General features: G+C 44.1%; 1 protein-coding gene and 2 long non-coding RNA genes across 3 annotated transcripts in view; 1 reads left to right on the plus strand and 2 right to left on the minus strand.

The window, feature by feature from the left end:
• Positions 1 to 14,685, plus strand: part of LOC310703018 — a 429,179-nt gene that overhangs the window by 355,372 nt on the left and 59,122 nt on the right. The window lies entirely within an intron of this gene.
• Positions 1 to 14,685, minus strand: part of PTK7 (protein tyrosine kinase 7 (inactive)) — a 101,086-nt gene that overhangs the window by 61,346 nt on the left and 25,055 nt on the right. The gene's annotated exons all lie outside the window — the stretch shown is intronic.
• On the minus strand, positions 7,086 to 11,096 carry LOC310703013. The gene is made up of 2 exons (XR_014523892.1): positions 7,825 to 11,096; positions 7,086 to 7,387 (listed from the first exon to the last, which is right to left on the minus strand). It is a non-coding gene; the product is annotated as an uncharacterized lncRNA (long non-coding RNA).

Consider the following 14,685-nt stretch of genomic DNA (forward strand, 5'->3'; position numbering starts at 1 on the left):
GCGCCTTGAGCCTGGCAAATTTCGAACCCTGGATGGATTAGACAGGTCTGATGTAGCACATATTCTTAGGAGTCACCAGTTGACCATTCACCTCACTCTAAGACCCTACCATTCTTTGCCTTTTGTTTTTATTTAGCATTTTTGTATATGGAAAAACAGTAGCAGTTAAGTCCTCAGCCGCTCACAAAGCTTTCTATTTTGCCAAAAGACACTGCAGCAAAAATTAAGTTCCTGAACACGGCGTAGCTGTTGCTTGCGATTTGTGTCATAAGGGCTCTTTCTTTCCAGGAAAGAAAGCAGCCATTGGAACCAGCAAGTTCTTATGATTTACCAAGGAAGGCTCCGGTTTACCAGTTTCCAGAAAACACAGCTCTGTTTAGGTTATCCTACATACATAAGCAGCTAAATACAAGTAAGTTGCTTTCAGAGCCTGGTGAGAACAATGTGTTTTTGGGTGCCTCTTAATAGCACGTTAATGCCCTTTGTTTCTAAGATCTCAGTTGTGATATAGTTTACATCTCAAAGATGGCTTGGTGGGCTTCAGAAAAGAATTTCCAGATGTTGAATTTGATTAGAGCAGGTCAGCTGTATATACAGAAAACCTTCCCTGTGTTTAAAGTATTTCCATATGCCTGGATGTTTAGAACATTTTATTGAAAGCTTAAATAGTTCTTGGGGGCTTTGTAAACTAGAGCCCCTCACACAGACTGTGTACTTGGGAAGAAAACACATTAAGCTTTGATTCCTTCTCCTGCTGTTGGAATAGTGGCTGAAATTTGTGTCTGATGGAATCAGGGTAACATATATATATATATATATATATATATATATATATATATATATATAAAAGTGAGTGATTACAACGCAATGGTGTGTATTGTTAGATTTAGCATCTGGGATTCATACCATCCACTCATCTAAGGATGTGTCAGGTTGATGTCCTTTAGCCTGCCCTTTTAAAGCCAAATTACAAATTGCTTAAACTGTGTTAGTTAGAGAAGACCAAAGCAGTAGGCAAACCTTCCGCCGTATGACCTGGCCTAACTCAGATCATCGGAGTTCATCCTTCAAAACCATCTGTAAACAATTTAAATCAGTAGTTTAAAACATCAGTAAAACTGCAGTCGGTCGATGACTGGGCATCAGATCCGCCAACCCGGGGTGCCACTTGGGATCCTTCTACCCCTCCCTCCCTCCTTTAATCCCTTCTGCTTCCCTTGGTTCTGGGTTCGAAACAGTTCGATCAACAGCAGCCCAAAATGTCCTGCCTGGCTAATCCTTCGTGATATCAGGGCAGCGGCAGCTGTTGTTGTTGTTGTATACCACCCTATACCCACAGGTCTCAGGGCAGTTACAACATAAAAACACAAAATATAAAATTTCAAACAGAAAATCCTCTGTGATATCAGGGCAGTTTATCCAAGATGACGACAGAAACCTTACCACCACCAAATCTTCTGAGGCATTACAAAATAGATTTAATTTGATAATTATTCAATGCTCGGGGGGTTGTGGGTTTTTGTTTTTCATTTTACTAAATTGATAAGTGTTTGAACAAATGGCTGAAAGGGGAACCCCGATTCCCATTGACAGAAGAGTGCTGGGTTTGACGCAGCCAGCAGGGAGGGCGTTAATTTCGTTCACACAGGCTTCACAAAGCGAGAGAACCAGGCTGTGGGCCAGATACGCAAGAACTGTTCAATTAAGCTGCTGTATATCCTGCCACATTCATGCCCTCGCATTATTGTCCTGCTGCCGCCCTCGCAAGCAGTGAAACGGCAAAATCTTGCATAGCGAACGAGGTTGCCAAACCTCTGCTCTTTGTCAGCTGGCTGGAGAGTAGGGGGGGGAAGCCGGGCTGGGGGGAGAGGCAGAGGCTGGTGCCAGCACAAATCACCTATTCATGGTCAATCAAGCCATGTGTTTCTTGGCTCTGCTCAGGATAGCATTATGAACTTGCTTCTATTAATTCTAATTTTCAGTTTGGTGCATCCTGGAGCAGCACATGGCTGCGAGGCTTATTTCCCCACATGATTAAGAATATAAAACTTTATGTAGTTCTGCTACTCAAACCTGCATAACCGCATGTGTTTTGAAAAGAGAAAAAGGATTTCGAAACGCCGCTTGAAGAGTATGCCAGAAGGCTTTCTATACCTATGTAAGCTCTTTCCTGCCATACAAATGAGATTAGCATTCGATTGCCTAGCAGAGTAACAGCTCAGCCACTTGTGATGTAGACCTGTTCTAAAATTTGTAGGGCGGACGCAATCTAACATACAATCCTATGTACGTTTATGTTGTTATTTTGTCAGAAACTGCCTGTTAAGGTACAAAAACAACAACAACACCACAAACATAGCACACATGTGGTGCGTAGTTTGGAGTCAACTGTTTTGAGCAATCCGCTTGTACATTTGGTTGCACATTTACCAACTCATCCTGACTCAAGCCAGAAAGCCTGAACTCCCCCAAATGAACATTTATTGGCACCAGTAATCTCACATTGGTCATGGTTTAAGGAGGATAGGAAACTGTAGTCACTTTGCTCCTCTCTGGTCATTCTGCTGCTTGGTTGCACCAAGGGCATGGCTTTGTGCGCCATCCAAACCCAGGCTTATGGTTTTGCTATCCTGGAGAAACCTTGGCTATAGCTTGTGGTTAGTCTGGAGAGTGCTAAACTGTGAGCCCAGGTTTGGACAACGCCCTAAGCCTTCCTTTCACCTGAGGATCAATTAGGTCTTTCTCAAGATGTGCCAGGATCAAGAACATTTTCTTATCTGCGCAGGTCCACAAAAGACAGGTGGCAAAGGCAGCAACATCTGCCATATTAAACAACAGCACACCACGGGCCACCTGTTAATTTTCTGTTTACTGTGTACTTCCTCACCAGCATTATAAATTTGCCAGGCACATTTTGCACCTGGATACCAACCTCTTGCAACCAAGTGAAGATGCCCAGGTTGCCAGGATGACACCTGGAGGTGGCATGCCTGGGGATCCTTGGCTCTTGAGTGTTTTCACACACAAACAAAACATCCTTTAGAGTTCTGTCTTTGATTCTCCTTTAGAATTCCAGCTGTGGTTCTTTACTTGCACAATCAGAATGAATTTCAGGAACAAACATTGAAAAATACAACTTTGGAGCTGTCTGGCCCCAAAATGGCAACTGGACATTCCATTTTAGCAACTTTAACGCTGGTTTAAGTTGTCATTTGGCACCTAGGTTATATATCTGAATTGAATCCATCTGATTCATACGACACCAGGTGTGGGACAGGGAAAACCATGGCTGCCATGGAATCGGTGGGAGCCCAGGAACCTACTCCTGATTGTTCCTTTGCAATGGGAGCTTGCATTTGGCATTGTTTAAGCATGCTGCTGAATGCAAGCCCTGCTGGGATTGGTTCCACTCAGGAGCTCTTAATCAAGAGTTCCCAAGTGGAGTCAGTCTGTGCCAAATCAATTTAATTAAAGCAGCACCAAATGGAAGTCCCACTGCCTAGGAAGATTCAGGAGCACACAGCTTACAGTGCAATCTTAATTGCTCCTTTGCAAGTGGGCTCCCATTCAGCACTATTCAAATTCAGTCCTGTGGCTTTTCGGATCCACCTGACATGATGGCAGGTGATTGACAGATGAACATATGCACCCACCTGGCAGAAGATGGACACTTTTTTGATCTGGCCTACAGGACTCAAGCGGTTTCCCATCCCTGCTTTATTGTTACATCCCTTATTTTGGAATTTGTATGCGACATGACGCCTGAGACTAGGCAGTCAATTAATGTGCAGTACTTGGCGCTGTGCGTTAAACCACAGAGCCTAGGACTTGCCGATCAGAAGGTCAGCGGTTCGAATCCCCGCGACGGGGTGAGCTCCTGTTGCTCGGTCCCTGCTCCTGCCAACCTAGCAGTTCAAAAGCACGTCAAAGTGCAAGTAGATAAATAGGGAAGGTAAACGGTGTTTCCGTGCACTGCTCTGGTTCGCCAGAAGCGGCTTAGTCATGCTGGCCACATGACCCGGAAGCTTTATGCCGGCTCCCTCAGCCAATAAAGCGAGACGAGCGCCACAACCCCAGAGTCGGCCACGACTGGACCTAATGGTCAGGGGTCCCTTTACCTTTACTTGTTGCCAGATAGCATAAAACTGATCCCCTAACTAAGTTGTTATGGGTTGTTGTTGTTGTTGTTGTTTTAAAATGTAAGTTTGAAGCACAAAGTGGCCCCTGAAAACAAAGAGGGTTAGACATACTTCAGAACAGATCTGAAATCTCTTCAATAATAAAATGAGGAAAGAACAGCAGTATTTGGGAACATATGCAATGGGGGAAATGCAGTGCACTCTTAATAACTGAGGTCACCGGGATTTAAGTGTATTTAACTATGCAGAAGACTCCCTGGAAAAGACCCTGATGTTGGGAAAGATGGAGGGCACAAGGAGAAGGGGACAACAGAGGACGAGATGGTTAGACAGTGTTCTCGAAGCCACAAACATGAGCCTGACCAAACTGCAGGAGGCAGTGGAAGACAAGTTCCTGGCGTGCTCTAGTCCATGGGGTCACGAAGAGTTGGACACGACTAAACGACTAAACAACAACAACAACTATGCAGTGGATTGTAGCCAGTGGTGGATAATACATATACAAAAATTAAGGCTATGACAATATGAAAGATTTTTGAGAAGCTTACGTCTATTCCCACAAGCCTTCAGTCTTTCAACGCACTTGCAGATCACAGGGAAATTTAAGAATCTGCAATTTCCCCCCATTAATCATAATGAAAAAAATGGTATACTTTCAACTCCATTTCAATTTTTGGGGTGAAATACAATTTGCTTTATTCCCGCTATATATCGTAAACACATACCTGGCATTCAGAATCATTTCCCAGCTTTACTGAATACACAATTTAAAACTGGGGCAAGCCTAGCCTCAAATTCCAAAGGTAGCTCCTCCTTTTCCATACTCTTAAAGAAAGGAGTCTAAGGGAATGCTGCTATTGAGAACTCAATTCCATTTCAAATGCTTTTCACGGTTCACATTGTACTTTGCATTGCATAAGGGGCATGTTAAGAAAGATATTAGCCATCTGGAATTTCTAATCAGCCACTACAGGTTTTTCTTAAAAGGCAGCATATAAAGGGATTACAGTGTAAATTGATCACTTGAGAAAGTGTTGAAGCAACCGTCACAATAGCATACATGAGAATAAACTGGCCAAGGGAACATTCCTACAAGAATTTCCTCAATACCATGCCCAGCGTGTGAGCTCAGTTGTATGTTCCTCCATCACAATGCGCAGGCTGTAAGTGTGGCTCAGCTTCCAACTGTAGAATAGTTTAGAATTGTTCTTTTTTAAAAATAAATGCACAGAGCTGCAAAGTGAAAATTGAGTTTCAAATGCTTCAGAGGGAAAACTTCACTCTTTTCCCACTTCAGTTGCTTTTGAGGCACCTTGGAAACCTTGTTCCCTTTCATGCTGCCTAAAAATCTCAAGAGGAGCCCACTTCAAACCAAACAATTTCTGTGTCTTGCATCTTCTTGTTTTAACTAGAGACAAGCTGAGCCAAAAGGAGACCGTGCTTTTATCACAAGGAATAGTTCTTCAAAAAGGTACAAAATATTCTTCGCCATGGGGGGGGGAAAGCTATAATTTTTTCTCTCCTAATATCTCCTGATAAAAAGCCTCTTGAAGCACAAGGAGAACACGAACTAATTTTGTTACCCACTATTCAAATCTGCTGATTTAATCATGTCCCAAACACTCTTTCTGGCTTTGTTATTCCCCCATTTTACCACTTTTCTAAGCATAATTTTCTAGTAACCTACTTCCAGCAGCAGATCTTCAGATACAAATGAAATATGAAGACAACAAATTCACTTAGATGTAACCAAGTTTCCTAGAAAGTGCCTAGTGTCCAAGGGTTGAGCTGCTAACCAGTAAACTTAATCCTAGCTATGGAGGCTAATAAATGCAACTGCTTTTGCATCATCAGGGTTGCAAAGTCAGAGATCTCCTGTAGTTAATTCCTCCAAAGTGATGGAAGTCACTTGACCATGTTGACTACTGCACTTCTCCTGCAGCACGTCAGCGTTATAAGAATTTTAAGGTCATATATATAAAAAAATTAAATGTCCATAACTTTATATGTAAACCACATGTCTGAAACCCCACAGATTAGGTCCTGAACAAATTGACCTCAAATATTTTTCTGCAAGGTCAAAGTGGGAAACCTCCCTATTGTCTCTTTCCTCACAAATCCTGTCTTAAGGGCACATTCAAAATATGAACAGGGTGTGAGCCTGTGACCTAGATTCAGGAATTAAGTAGTTATAATAACAAAAGAGTGGCCAAAACCCAGATAATGCAAGCAGATAATGCCAGACAGGAGATAAACAACGCACTCAGATTTGTGTTGTAGACCACCTTTTCTGTGATGTAGGTATGATGTATCTGGAGGGTGGTCTTGGACTCCAGGGTGGGAAATTTAAAATGTCTATATAAGGGCAGGCACACCTTTGTTCTGGGTCCTCCTCCTCTCTCCTGCATGTGGGGGGAGCATCCTGTTGCAACAGTTAATAAAGATCAGGCTTACTAGCTGCTTTGCTTCTCAATATTCTCTAATTGGTCTCTGTTATTTTCTCCTTCTGATAGAGAACTACAAAAGGACTCTATACGGGCTCTTGGGTACCCCATAAGGGAAAAGGAGAAGGTTTTTTTTACTTATATCCTCAGCAATATTTACATCTACACTTGCGAAGTTTCAAGGTTGATGTGCACAACCACTTCTTCACTTGTATTCCCCACCTGTACCACACATGTTTTTTGTCTAGGTGTTTACAGCAGTCAAAGAAACCTGGATGAAAGCAAAACTACTTCTCCTCTTTCTCAATAACAACCAGCAACAGCTACTTCCCAGGTCAAGCAAAGCTATGAAAAGACTGAGTGCCAGTAACAGTTTATGTTCAGTGTCCTTTGCACTGATATTTCTCTTTACTTCTGCTCTCTGCTGAACTAGGAACCTGCGTGTTTTGCTTAAGGCAAAAAAAATAGATCCTGATAGCAGCAGCCCTTTGTATTTTAAAAATGGGGAGCAATCAGTGCTTGTCTCAGAATTCTAGGTGCGCAACCTGCTCAGCCTACAACCTCCACACTTATTGTTACAACAAGCAACCTAATTTTTGTACTTTTTTTTTAGTTTTCCTCATTAACTCACCTTATTAGCCCAGCTTCTGACTTTATTTACGATCTTGCCTGATGGAAAGTTCTGAAGAACTTGAAAACTTGCCATTAATTTCTGACATTTTGGTTGGTCCCAATAAAGATATTGCCCATTTTGGAGGATGCTTCCCCACCCCTCTGTTGGCTGCCTTTGGCTGCTGAGTGAATCTATTTTAATAATAATAATAATAATAATAATAATAATAATAATAATAATAAAAAATTTTATTTATATCCCGCCCTCCCCAGCCGAAGCCGGGCTCAGGGCGGCTAACAACAATCAAATAATCAAACAGTCAAATAGTCACACAATCTAAAAATTTCATTATATAAATTAATTAAAATCAAATTGGTGGCAACCAATTAAGCAAAATTCTGTGCAGGTTGCCAGAGGAGGGAGTCAGGCTGCGCCCTGACCAAAGGCCTGGCGGAAAAACTCTGTCTTGCAGGCCCTGCGGAAAGATGTCAGGTCCCGCAGGGCCCTAGTCTCTTGTGACAGAGCATTCCACCAGACTGGAGCCGCAGCCGAGAAGGCCCTGGCTCTAGTTGAGGCCAGCCTAACCTCTCTGAGGCCTGGGACCTTGAGGATGTTATTATTTGCAGACCGTAGTTACCATAACTTTCATTTTTCCTGAGGCAGAATGTCTGCCCAAGGAATTGGGGGCAGAACGGTGTTACCCAAAAATACATCTAGGCTACATTTTAAGCCCCAACAGCTGACTGCACACCTTGATCATGTGACCCTGGGGACAGAGTTCCACCTCGCTCTATCAAGCCCTTCAAACTGAACCACGTCTCTTAGCGAAAAGTCCCTGCTAGACTGAACTGCTGATCTCCTTCACAGTAGCTGCAGCCTCGGGAACCAGAACACTTGCCTGTCAGAACAACCCTGCTTGCACCCAGCCCATCAGCTAAAAAATTCAGGAACCTGGTGTTTCAAGGGTGGCATCAGAAGGGACACTTCTGAACCACCCCAGGAAGTTTTACAGGAAACCCCTGTCAAAAAAACACTAGATGATCTACAGGAAATCTCCAGCTGTGTTGTGCAGGATTTGCAGTGATTAAACATGCCTGAAGGGAAGGGGCGAGCACTTAAAACTGGAAAAGAATTGCAAAAGCTTCCTTAAATTTATGCACCATTTTTACCCAGGCAAAAAAAGCTGCTGTTTTTTTCTACAAAGTTCAATGAGAGGAAAAAGTTTCCCCTAAGCATGGGGAGGGGGAAGTCAGTTAGAGGGTCTGATTCATTCAAGTTTTTTGCACTGGAAGATGTTGTCAAAGTAGACTGACACAACCACAGTTTTGCAGCAGCAACATCCCAATCTATTATTTAACGTCTTCCTCTTACCATAAGCTGTTTTACTGAAGACAGCGGGAGGATTACAGCCAATGCAATAAAACTGTGCCCGGCTACCTCCAAAACATGAAATTCCTGGGGGTATGGAAACATTATTTCCTATAAAGACAGCAGCAATTAAGGCAACACACAGCGGCGGAATCAAAACGTTCCTCTGCGCTGCCCATGATTCTGGCTAGTCCAGCAGATGAGCAGACTTGCAAAAGAAAGAAAGAAAGAAAGAAAGAAAGAAAGAAAGAAAGAAAGAAAGAAAAGCTGCACCTGGAAACTATGGCGTCTCCTGTCAGGGCCCGTGTTAAACATTTGATCGCTAACAAACCTGGATATGATGAAGTTGGCACCTACCCAGAACGCTGAATTCACACCGTTCATGTGCATGAAATCGCAGAGGTTTATCATCTGCCTGGCAGATAAAGATCCCGTTTGGATTCTCCATTTCTGTGTTTGGGAAAATACAATACGGTTCTGGCAGATCTACAGGCAGATTTGAACTCAGGCCAGCCAAGTCTGAGGCTACAGTTATCCGAAGAAACTTTGTGTAGCTGAAAATGAGGCCCTGGCTTTCCTAAGGGGGCCTCCTACTTGGGGGACTCCTACGCATGTTGTTTTTCTCTTGCGCTAAATTAAAAGTGCAACTGCATTTATCTGCACGACAGTGTTAGAAGCCCAGATATATAAACTTAATCACCAAATGGCACCTTAAACCTAGGCTGCAGTTGCCACAACAGAATGGCCCAGGAACCACTCAGAGATTTCCATGTGGTTGTGACTGGACCAGCGCCAGTCGTAAAATGTGCCTGGCATCTGGGGGATTTTGAATACTGTTGCATGATAACTATTCAATTCAAGTTCAGTTCTCTGGCTATAATTTCCCACTTTATTTCATGTATACACAGGCAATGACCAATTGACACATGACTGCGCACTTCACGGTGGCCTGGAAGGGGCCGGAAAACAGGGCAGAACAGGCTTATGTGCCATTGCACATTATAACCCAGAACACAGCCCACGTGCAAATTGGGGGGGTTACCTGTACCACCTTTTCCTCTCAGGAGCTAGAAGTGGCGCACATGATTATTTCCTCCTCATTTTATCTTCACAAGAACCCTGGGAGCTAGGGCTAGGCTGAGAGACAGTGACCGGCCCAAGCAAGATTCACAGCTGAGTGGGGGATATGAAACCTGGTCTTGCAAGTCATCTGCTCTGACTGTTATTGGCTTCCCGGGAGACAAATGGAGGGATGGCACCTTTGGGGCTGAAGTCAAACCTGTTGGGTCTTCTCTACAGCCTGCTGTGGCAGTAGAGACCGATAATGGAGAGACATGTTTTGTAGAGACCGATAATGGAGAGACATGTTTTCTTGCAGCTGGGGCAGATGAAGGCATCCGGTTGTGCCGCTGCAGACGCCAGCATTCCTTCTCTGGTCACTGCTACAGCGACACGACCTGACTGCCTTCTCCGGGCACTGCAGTTATGGCAGGGTCAATGCTGCCGGCATTCATGTCTCATTTGCTCTAAAAACAGCCATAAACATGTCCATATTTACTTTAAGTAGATTCCTAATAATTCTAAAAACATTGCACAGGAGTGGTTGGCCTGGCATTACAGATCATGGACATTTGTCTGAACACTTCTCTCCCCCCAGCCCATGTTTAAATGCACTGGTCAGGATTAATCCAATAGAAGCATTGTTTTAAAAGGTGCTCCCTTCTGTTCTCAGATTTCCCCCCAAGTTTACAACTTGCAGTTTTCCCCAAACAATATTTGCTGCACTAGCAAACAGAATTGGACGTTAAGGAATGTGAAGCAGTGCCCCCCCCCCCCATAAATCACATTCCTCCCTCTCATCTTGCATTCCTTTCTTTCCTCATCTTGGAAGCTCAATGAATAGACGACTGAAAATACAGTTGGGCGATGCTAGCAGAGGCCACTATCACGTGAGAAAATCCCGCTTCATGTTTGTGCTCAGCAGACAGCTGTACAAGGAGAGGAGACAGACGCACTAGAAAGAGTCCATTTAGACCGCTTTATCAGTAAACACAAAGCCAGTTCTATCGAGATGAGTGCAATACTTCAGGAATGAACTACACCATGCCCATACACCCAAGCAGCATTTCCTTTGAAGCGCAGAGATAAAAATCCCCCCCCCTCAAGGAAAGCCAGAACATCCAAGGAAAAGGTCATTCAAGTATCCATGAATTTTGTTCTGCTTCTATCTTCTCACCCTTCCAAGGAGGCTCAGAGAGGGCTCTAGGATCACAACGGCACAGCCTGAAAGGGAGCGACTTGCCCCAGGACATCTGATTAAGCTTCAGCGCTAAGGGCAGTTTATGCAGCAACAGCATTTGCCACACGGCAAACACACTGAGTGCGAACAAGCAGACTTTTAAACAACTGCATACATGATCCTTGGAGCCCAATCCAATGCATATGTCAAAGTGTGGTGGCACTCTGAATTAAAATTTAAACTGGACTTCTTCATAAAAAGGTAAAGGTAGTTAAGTCCAGTTGCGAACAACTCTAGGGTTGTGGCACTCATCTCGCTTTACTGGCAGAGGGAGCCAATGTATATCCGCAGACAGTTTTTCTGGGTCATGTGGCCAGCATGACTAAGCCGCTTCTGGCGAAACCAGAGCAGCGCACGGAAACACCGTTTACCTTCCCACTGGAGTGGTACCTATTGATCTACTTGCACTTTGAGGTGCTTTCAAACTGCTAGGTTGGCAGGAGCTGGGACCGAACAACGGGAGCTCACCCCGTCGTGGGGATTTGAACCACTGACCTTCTGATCGGCAAGCCCAAGGCTCAATGGTTTACACCACAGAGCCACCCGCGTTCCCGGACTTCTTCATACCAATACGCCGTTTTTGCACTATGCTAACCACTACACGGTAAGCACCGAAGAGTCAAAACAAAGGAAGTTGTCTGTTTAGGAACACGGGTTGTTTCAGGACAACTTATCCATGTCTGAAGTCTCATGGTTGGCACAGGTTGTGGGAGGACCTCTCATGACCTTCCAAGACCCCAGTAAGCAGCCCTGCGTCTTGCGTGGGGGGGGGAGGTTTCCTGACTTTCCAAAATTTTCCCTTTGCTAGGGGACCCCTGGAACTGAACCCTCACATAAGTGGTGGTCCCATTGTACCACAAATTCTCCCCAATGACGGTCAATTCCTCATGTTTGATGATTCTGGAATGGGCTAATAAGATGCAGTTTGTATTTCTACCACACTGCTGAACCAAATACCCACATTTTTTATCCATGAAGGCCAGGAGTGAATAACCTGTGGCCTTCCAGATGTTGTTGGACTGCAACTCTCATTATGCCTGGCCATTGATCATGATGAGCTAAAGGGCCAAGGGTTACTCACCACTGATGCAAGCCAACTCTTTCAAATAAACCATCACACTGCAATCAAGACCACTGCAAGAGATCAGGGTACGGCTGTTAAGGAGGATGAGATGCACAGATGCAGATGAAGACAAAGCAGTATCTGTTGCCCCATCTGACCCCTACAAGTATTACCATAATAATCAGAACCACCCTGTGGAGCAGGGACGCAGGTGGCGCTGTGGGTTAAACCACAGAGCCTAGGACTTGCCGATCAGAAGGTTGGCGGTTCGAATCCCCGCAACGGGGTGAGCTCCCATTGCTCGGTCCCTGCTCCTGCCAACTTAGTAGTTCGAAAGCACCTCAAAGTGCAAGTAGGTAAATAGGTACCGCTCCGGCGGGAAGGTAAACGGCGTTTCCGTGCGCTGCTCTGGTTCGCCAGAAGCGGCTTAGTCATGCTGGCCACATGACCCGGAAGCTGTACGCCGGCTCCCTTGACCAATAAAGCGAGATGAGTGCTGCAACCCCAGAGTCGGTCACAACTGGACCTAATGATCAGGGGTCCCTTTATCTTTACCTTTACCCTGTGGAGCAGCTAATCACTATTAAAACGGATCACCTTAAAAAACAACTTCAGAAAAGTGCGAACTAGTGGGATTTTTATTTACGGTCGCAAACAAATAAAAACTTACGAAAGGTTTTTTTAAAAACATCAAATCTAAAGAAGCACCAGATGGCCAAACCAGGAATCTCATGATACCCATCATAAACACAATTTTTAAAACAGCCATTTATTCCTGCTGCTACACAATTCCTGAGCTATTTCCCTCTTAAAGAAACTTATAGACAGATGATACACAAATCCAAACTGTACTAAACCAACTAAATTGGTTTAGAAATGCTTAATTGAAACAGGATGGTTTATGTGCTCAGAACAGGAAGTCATGATCTCATGACTTGTGTTCTTAGCAAGAAATTTTTTTAAAAAGGAATCGAGAAGTTACAAATCTTACAGATTAGCATGGCAAAATGTTGTGTTGGTTGGGCCAAGTTACTGCTCTGTCTTCCAGAAGCTTTAAACTTTAAAAAAGTTTTCAAAAACAGCAGAGGGAGTCAGACATCAAACCTAGTCCCGAAATATAAACACCAGCTCTATTTTCCACAGCTCCAAAGTTTTGTCCTTTGTCCTTCATTCCACCATTTTGTCTCTTCACAAAATCTCAGAATTACAGTGGTACCTCAGGTTAAGTACTTAATTCATTCCAGAGGTCCGTATTTAACCTGAAACTGTTCTTAACCTGAAGCACCACTTTAGCTAATGGGGCCTCCTGCTGCTGCTGCGCTAACGGAGCACGATTTCTGTTCTCATCCTGAAGCAAAGTTCTTAACCTGAAGCACTATTTCTGGGTTAGCAGAGTCTGTAACCTGAAGCGTATGTAACCTGAAGTACCACTATATTTAACTTAGTTAGAAAAGAAATAAAACACACCCGAGGTACCACACTATCTGTTTGGCCATGATGAGAACAGGATGCTGGTCAAGATGGGTCACTGGCCTGATCCTGCAGGCTGATGCCCTCCTATATCCTACCAAAGTTGCACTGAGGCTTCCCAGTGCTCTGGGATGCATGGTCATCAACACTAGACAAGGAGAAACTGAGTATTTTGCTGCTGTGGTGGCTGCTTCTCGCAAGGGTCAGGTTATATATACGTAACCTGAAGCGTATATAACCTGAGGTACCATTGTATAGAGTTGGAAAGGACCAATCCGATCATCTAGACCAGTGTTCCCCAACCTTGGGCCTCCAGCTGTTTTTGGACTACAACTCCCATCATCCCTCGCTAGCAAGACCAGTGGTCAAGGATGATGGGAATTGTAGTCCAAAAACAGCTGGAGGCCCAAGGTTGGGGAACACTGATCTAGACCAATCCCCTGCAATGCAGGAAACTTTTTGCCCAACATGGGGATTTAACCTACGACCCAGAGATGGCTAGTCTCACGCTCTACCAAGTTATCGATCACTGGCTACCTACCCGCCCCCCAATGCCAGGTGTTGAGGAACCAAATAAGAAGTCAGTATTTGTAGTCTATCTGTAGGACAGAAAATATATTCCTTCCTAAACTGGTTGGGTTTGCATGGGTCCATTTGTACAACCCTGCCAATCATTTACAGAGCACTTCCAATATCCGGCATGCATTGCAATATTGATTACTTTGATGTATCCAGCTGTCTTACAAAGCAGATCCATCAATGTTCTCCGTCACCGGAGAGCTTTCTTTGAATCTATTCCACATTAAAACAAACAAACACCAAATCCCCACAGCGTTCCTGTAAAATACATCCTTAGCTTGCCTCCGAGCCAAGATTTCAAGCATTGTCCGGAAAGACTTGAACTTTTAATGCAACCACCCTGCTGATGGGATACAGAGGAGTCTTCTACCCAGCAAACCTTAGTAGCAAAACTGAATGCTTCAATATCAAGGGCAATCTAAATATTAAAACAGCAGTGTTTTTGCAAGGAGCCAAATAAAAACAAGCCCTGGGGAAAGGAATGCCTTCTCCTCCAAATCCATCTTCCCCAAATAGCAACAATTAAGTAAATTTGGGTGCCAGACGATGGCTTGGCTTATCAACTATTTATGAGAATGCAGCAAGCAGAGAGGGAGCACAACTGTGGATGTGCCTTGTATTATATAAATGTGCATCCAAAGCCACAGAAATGGTGACCCAACTCCAGACGAGCTGCCCAGTTTGCCCACATTCATGGATTATTCATCGTC

The sequence above is a fragment of the Podarcis liolepis genome (assembly GCF_965112155.1).
Source record: "Podarcis liolepis genome assembly, chromosome: 3".
Lineage (NCBI taxonomy): Eukaryota > Metazoa > Chordata > Lepidosauria > Squamata > Lacertidae > Podarcis > Podarcis liolepis.